This window comes from Olea europaea, unplaced genomic scaffold (assembly GCF_002742605.1).
Source record: "Olea europaea var. sylvestris unplaced genomic scaffold, O_europaea_v1 scaffold1031, whole genome shotgun sequence".
In the NCBI taxonomy this organism is placed as follows: Eukaryota; Viridiplantae; Streptophyta; class Magnoliopsida; order Lamiales; family Oleaceae; genus Olea; species Olea europaea.
In genome coordinates, this window is record NW_019227643.1 from 141,974 (window position 1) to 149,457 (window position 7,484).

Below are 7,484 nucleotides of genomic sequence, written 5' to 3' on the forward strand. Positions count from 1 at the left end.
TTTTTTTTTTTACATTCTTTTTTTGTTAGCAATGATTATTTTAAGAGTTTTTTTGTATTATATTGTTGTAATTATATTTTTTTTTACATTTAATGCATATCTTTAACTAATAATATAATAAACTAATTGCATGATTAAATTTAAAAAAATTACGGAGAAACATTAGTGTGCAACTCCGCAAAATCTGTGCAGAGACCTCACAGTATGCGGAGTGTCCACACACTCCACATAATCTATGCGGATTGTGTGGACACTCTGCACAATCTGTGCGGAGTGTGCGCACTCCATCCACACTGCACATTGTGCCAACACTTGCACAATCTATGCGAACTGTGCAAAGACTCCGCACAGATTGTGCGAAGTGTCCGCACTCATTGTGCAAACGGAGTGCGGAGTGTCCGCACATTACTCCAAACATGGGGAGATTTCGCACATTTTTGTACGGAGTCTCCGCACATATGGGGGAGTTTTTTTTTTTAAAACTTATTTTTGTAGTTTTACTTTTTTATTAGATTTAATGCATATTTTTAATTAATAAAATAACAAAGTAAACAAATATTAGTTGCATCATTCAGCAAAAAAAAAGGGAGTCCTCACTTGTGCGGAGACTCCGCATAAATTGTGCGATTTGTGCGAAGTCTCCGCACAAGTGTGAACTCCACACAGTGCGGAGTCTCTACACAAACTGTGCGGGGACTTCACAAAGCACAGGAAATTTTTTTCATTTAAATTATTAAATTAGTAAATTAGACGAAATTAAAAATAGGTAAATACATTTTGTTTACTTTTTGTTACTAATTTTTTTGAGAAATTTGATTTGTATACCTTTTTAGTGTATTTTTTATTAGCTTAATAATTATTATTAATATTATTTTTAAAGCATTTTATATAAATAAATTAAACATAATTGTGTATAAGAAAATGAAAATGCACTTATCAAGTAATGATATTGATTAAAAATAAATAAAAAAATCTCTCCGCATAGTTCGGAGAGATCAATTGATCTCTCCGAACAGTGCGGAGAGGCTAAGTATAGAGAGATGGTTTGCCATCTCTTCGAACAGTTCGGAAAGTTCTTTTTTCAATGACGACGAAATCTTAACTATAACATACTGTTATAACATATTGTTTACCAAAAGTGAGATCAAAAGCTAAAACAAATACAATCACTAAAAACATATAATGCAGAGACTATGGCAAAACTCTCAGCATAGTGCGGAGAGAAAAAAAATCTCTCCCCACAGTGCGCAGAGAGTTGATCTCTTCGCACAGTCCGCACTATGCGGAGAGATCTTTTTCTTTTTTTTTTATCAGTAATCTTTCCCTACTTTTCTTTATTTGTTTATGTAATATCTATTTTTCCCTATTTCTTTACACTTTTTATCTTTCTTCTCTCCTAGAAGCCCATTTGACACCAAGAGATGACAACGTGAAATTTTGTCATAAAACCAAAACTTAAAGTTCATTTCTAGTAAAAGAAGGCTTCCTAAATTTCATTGCAACTTATACTCCAATCAACAATTTACAACCACGATAACAAGATGATATCCAAAACCTCTATCTCAATTAGCAAGTTTTTTTATAAAAGAAGACATGACATAAATAAATAAATGCAGAACAAAATCATTTACCTGTGAATGCACAAGTCAAGCCACCATAAAAGCAATAGGAATAGTGAACAATCCCAACAAATAATAATTCAACGAATGCTTCTCAAAGCAGTAAATTGCAGAAGGAGTGCCCACATGAAGGAGTGCCGACCCAAATCGCAAAAGGATGAAGAAAAGGAGGTGTAGTCGTTGTTTGATTTTCTCGATGGTTTTATTTCACCTCCATCAAGTCAGAGGAAGAGCAGAGGAATGGTCGTAGGAGTGAAAAATGGAAACGGTATGGTATTAGCCGAAAACAATAAAAAAGGTACAAAAAATGATGCCCTTTTTTTCTCCTGCACAGTAGTTTCGGATTAGTTTACTGTTTCATCCACAGTAACATCTCGTTCCCCTTTTTAATAGAAGTTAGAAATAATAATATGGATTAAAATAGTTGTACACTCTTGATATACATGAAATTTGATATTTTATGTGCTGTCAAAATCTATGCCATTAATTATTTAAAACACAGATGTAAATGTAAGATGGTTTTAATAATATAAGCCAATTAAAATTCAGTGCAAGCAATAAAATTGAAGATTGCAAAAAATTTTAATTTGTGTAGTTTACTATTACTTAGATTGTAAGAAAATAATATATGCACGTTCTTTTTTCTTTTTTTTTTTTATAATGAGAGTTAAGCTTTGAAATTGAGAAAAGTCTATTTGGTGAAGATTAATTTTAATTACACATTTTATGGAATCTGCAACTTTTGAAATCGTTTATTTTATCAACTTTTATAAAATCTAATAAAAATCTGATTTTAATTTTCACCAAGAAGTGGATAAATCTATTAATCCTTTCTCTTAAAAAATAAAAAGAATTATTGACCACCCTTCAATAGTTAAATTTTTTATTGCGTTGATATTTTTGAAATCAAGTCGATCAGGTTTTAATTAAAAAAAAATACTAAATCACTTGGTTTGCATCTTCCGAGACTAGTGGCCTAGAAGTATAGTATGTTTGGGGTGACTTATCTTAAAGCTTCGAATATAGGACTTATGTGATATTATTCTAAATATAAGTGTGTGTATGTAAAACTAGGCAATACATTTGTTGTTTATATTTAAAATAAGTTATTCCAAACATGCTCTATAGACTTAAATATATGTCCAATTTTGGGAGTTGTTGGAAGTCATCTTTAAAAAAAAAAAAAAAAAAAAAAACTCCAAAAACTCCCAAAATTGGACATATATTTAAGTCTAAGTCGTCTTTGCTCATATATGACATTGACGCAGGCGGTGAATAACATGATATATTGAACTAAGACCAATATGTGACGAAAAAAAAAGATGACTTCCAACAACTCCCAAAATTGGACATATATTTAAGTCTAAGTCGTCTTTGCTCATATATGACATTGACGCAGGCGGTGAATAACATGATATATTGAACTAAGACCAATATGTGACGAAAATTTCTTCCTTTTTCAATATATTCAAAATTCAATGAGACGATTCGATAAAGTTAGGGGTGGACAAAATGTCCAGACCAGACCAAACCAAAGCAAACCAAGCCAAGGGGTTCGGTTCGGTTCTATAAAAAAAAATTAATGATTTTGGTTCTGGTTCAGTTCTAATTCAAAAACCAGAACCAAACTTAATATTTAATTTTATATATAATAATTAGTCGAGACCCTAATTTTATATTCATTGGAGATAACCCATTAATTAAATACAATTTCTTTATCAATTTTGGGTCATTAGAGATAAACAATTCATTAGTTGTTTACACCTTAATTTTGTATTCAGTTTAATTATTTCTCCTTCACTCATTTTCAATTTACACAACGTTGCAACATACTATCACCGCATTTCATCAAGCCAATGAAGTGTCATTTAAAATCGAAAAATGAAATTGGTCAGTTATTTAAAAAGTCTCTAAACTCTTTTTTTTCTTACCTTGATTGTTTGATGAGTTATTTGTGTTATTCACAAATAGAGAAAAGCCCAATAAACATTCATGAAATATTAAACGGTTAATGTTGCCTGTAGAAGTGGACTGTAAAAATTTTGATAATTCATTATTTATTGTAGGGGTGTGTCTTCAAAACTACTACAATTAATTTAGTGAATCATTGTTTTACTTATTAAACAATTTTTTGTATGAAAACGAAAAATAATTTGTGTATTCAAATTATGAATATATTTTGTTTGTTAGTTATGACTTTTTTGATCTCGATAATTGAAATTTGAACTTCCTAAATATTTGATGTTTATTTTTTTATTTAGGTATACATTACTAATTTATATGATGAAAATCTATAATTTTATGAAATAAAATTAGAACCAAACCAGAACTGAACGGTTCGGTTCAATTTTGTTTTATATCTTTAAAAAAATTATTTGGTTCCATTATCAAAATACCATTGATTCATGGTTCGATTCAATTCTTTTGAAATCAGAAATATATGGAACCATGTCGACCCCTAAATAAAACTCTAGGCTGCCAAACCGCTAAATTGAACAACTAATATTGCATAATTAAACTGGAATAAAATAAAACTAAAGGGAGTTAACAAATCAAAATTTTCCATTCTGAGATCTTCATGCCATTTGTACACCTGTCATCCCTTTTGCTACTCGGTAATTGATATGGTCATGTTCCTCCAAAGATGGCAAGGTAATGGTGATACAAATACAAATTGTTCGTGTTGGGAATCTACTTAAATGTACACAATGAAAATTAACACAGATTTCAATTCCCACCAATAATCATTTTTGTGTTTAGATAGAAATTGTGATATAAATTGTACATTTTACAAGATCTGCAAACTCCTTGTCATTCTTTCGTTCCAACGATTTTGATTCGCCATCCACAGATGTCCTATTGTCTAGCCTCCAACGATGATCCACACAGAGGACAAGATTGTAGGATTATGGTTTTTTTTCTTCTTGTGCTAGCAAGAATGAATTTTCTCTACATATTTTAAAAATCCTAGTCATATTTATATAAGCCCAAACGAGTTTAGCCTAACCCGATCCAATATTTAATTAACTCATTTAATTAAATTCGATCCGTTAATTAATTAATTCAACTAATTAATTAAAGCCTATAAATAAGCAATCCAATTAATTAATTTATCTAACGCTTGTTAAATTAATTAATTGACAAATCACAATCTTTCAGTTCTTCATTTGTGTGCACCCTTAGGTTCCCGATCACGATACCTAACGACGTGAAATATTATTTTGATCTAATCAAAATTGATAAATCAAAACACCATTTTAATTTATCACAAATTCATACTCGTCGTCCCAGATTAACATCTAACAATGTGTCATAGCAATACATGTAACGAAAATGTCATGTGGTATGACAACATCAAACTCGTTCATTTACCGTGAAATTATAATCCCTTTGTCAACATGATCCGATCAATTACTAGATATGGAAGTGTGTCAATCTCGATTATCAATCATATCTTTCACTTCACCATTAAGTCAATATAAGTCGAAAACTCTTTTTTGACTTATAAGTACACCTTGACCAAGGATTTCGTTATCGATTTAATTGAATGAAATGCATATCATAATCGCTTACCATCTAAGAGTGACAAATCATTTATTGGTCATTCACAACCTTCATACGATTCTTAACATACTTGAATGATGCCATATTAGCGGCCCTTGACAGAGCAACATCCAATACCGTCAAAGTATGACTGTCCTTATATAAAGTACCATGACGACCTCAAGTCAAATAATCAATTCTACTACCGAACGTTAGAGATTAACCACTGACACTCGGATAGTTATCCATATGAAATCTCTCGGTGGGTCTCCAATATTTTGTTCTATAGCAAAACATCCACATGTTCATTTAAGTATCACCACACTTTAGCTTGTGAGATCATCTCCTTACTTCATAAGTAAGAAATGCCAAACGTGATGGTTTATCCGTAATAACGATATCCGTATCTCGTTATTACTTATGACCACGGACGATTTAAGATTCAATATGTAATTTGTATCTCACAATCACAACTCCTTGTGATGAACAAATTATCAAGATTTAAATCTACAGACTTTATTATTTAATTTAATTTAATATTAATTAAATAATATCAGCCATTAAATTGCATTAATTATATATTAAAAGTATTTATGTCCAGGGTTGATTGGACCTAGGGCATAATACTTTCAAATTCCCACTTGCACTAGATCCAATCGCTTATGTATCTAATATCATAAGAGTCTACATGACGATCATGTTTATATTGCCATAACTCTTTGTCAGTAGATCTACAATATTATTAATTATGAGAATTCATTCTACAATATTATTAATTATGAGAATTCATTCTTCTCTTTTTGTCATTTATATGTATTATCTCTCTGATGAGATTATACCATCTTAATACATGTTTGGATCATTGATGAGACTTCAGTTCATTCGCTTGTGCGATGGTTCTATTGTTATCACAATACAATGGCATGTGATCAACAATGTTAGGAACTACTCCAAGTTCATTAATGAACATCTTGATCCACATTGCAACTCCTTACTGCTTTTGAAGCAATCATGTATTAGGTTTCTGCCATTGAACCGACGATTGTTTCACATTTGGAACATTTCCAACATACCACTTAAGAGTAAACCAGTTTCTTCATATAAAATCTTGAGAAAATTTTATCTATATAGATTGGGATAAGTTAAGCAATTTTCTAGATCTATCTCTATAGATCAAGTTGCTTCTCCCATATCGTTCATGAATAAATCCTTTAACAATCATTATTTCAACGATTGAAACATAGGGATGTTGTTTTATACAATATTAAGAATGCGACAATACTCCGATTATCCTCTTGTAAACACACAATTCGCCCTCATATTTGATAAGATCAAATATTTTGATTTTTCTATCAAATTGAAGATTTCAGCTCCAAGAAACTTGCTTTAACCCATAGTCACGGTATTCAACTATTGCAATCAAAATTCGAATAAACTTTAGCATGGCTACAGGGGAAAGGTTTCGTCAAGGTCAACACTTAACATTTTGCTACTAGCCTTGCTTTATATGTACGGATATTTCCATCAATGTCAATCTTTTCCTTATAAACTATTTACAACCTATGAGTTTTATCCCATCAGAAGGGTCAACCAAGGTCCAAACCTTGTTCACATACATAGAGTACATTTCGGGTTTCATAGCCTCTTACTATCTCTTTTAAGTCAACCCTTGATTTTGTTTTTGTGCAATTAGTAGGTTCATCATCCTGGATCAGCAATACATAATTAGTAGTCATGGATTCGCACCTTCTTGAAGGTCGAATGATCCTACTAGACTCACATAGAGCTGACATGTTCTCAGGAGTCTCTACTTCCTAATCAAGAGTATGCACCACATCAGATTTGGGATCAAACTCGAATTCATCTATTTGGTTAGCTATATCTGTGAACTCTTGAACTCTTTCAAGTTCTATTTTGCTCCCACTGTCCTCTTCTAGAGTAAATATTTTCTCTAAGATAACGATATGTCACGAGACGAAAACTTTCTTCTCAATGGGTTAATAGAATTGATATCTAAATATCTATTTTAGATATCCCACAAATATGTATTTATCAGATTTAGTCTCAAACTTATCCGATTCAATGGGCTTCAAATAAATATCACAGTCCCAAACTTTCATATGAGATAAATCGGGACTATTGCCTTTCCATGGCTCGTATGGAGTTCTGTTAACCAACTTAAATGTGACATGATTTAGTGTGTTGCACACTGCAATCAAATCAGTGCATGACACCTAAACGGCTTTAGGAGATTTGTACGGCTTGTTATTAATCGCTCTCTACCTAATAGTTTACGATTTCTCTTTTTCAAATACACCACTT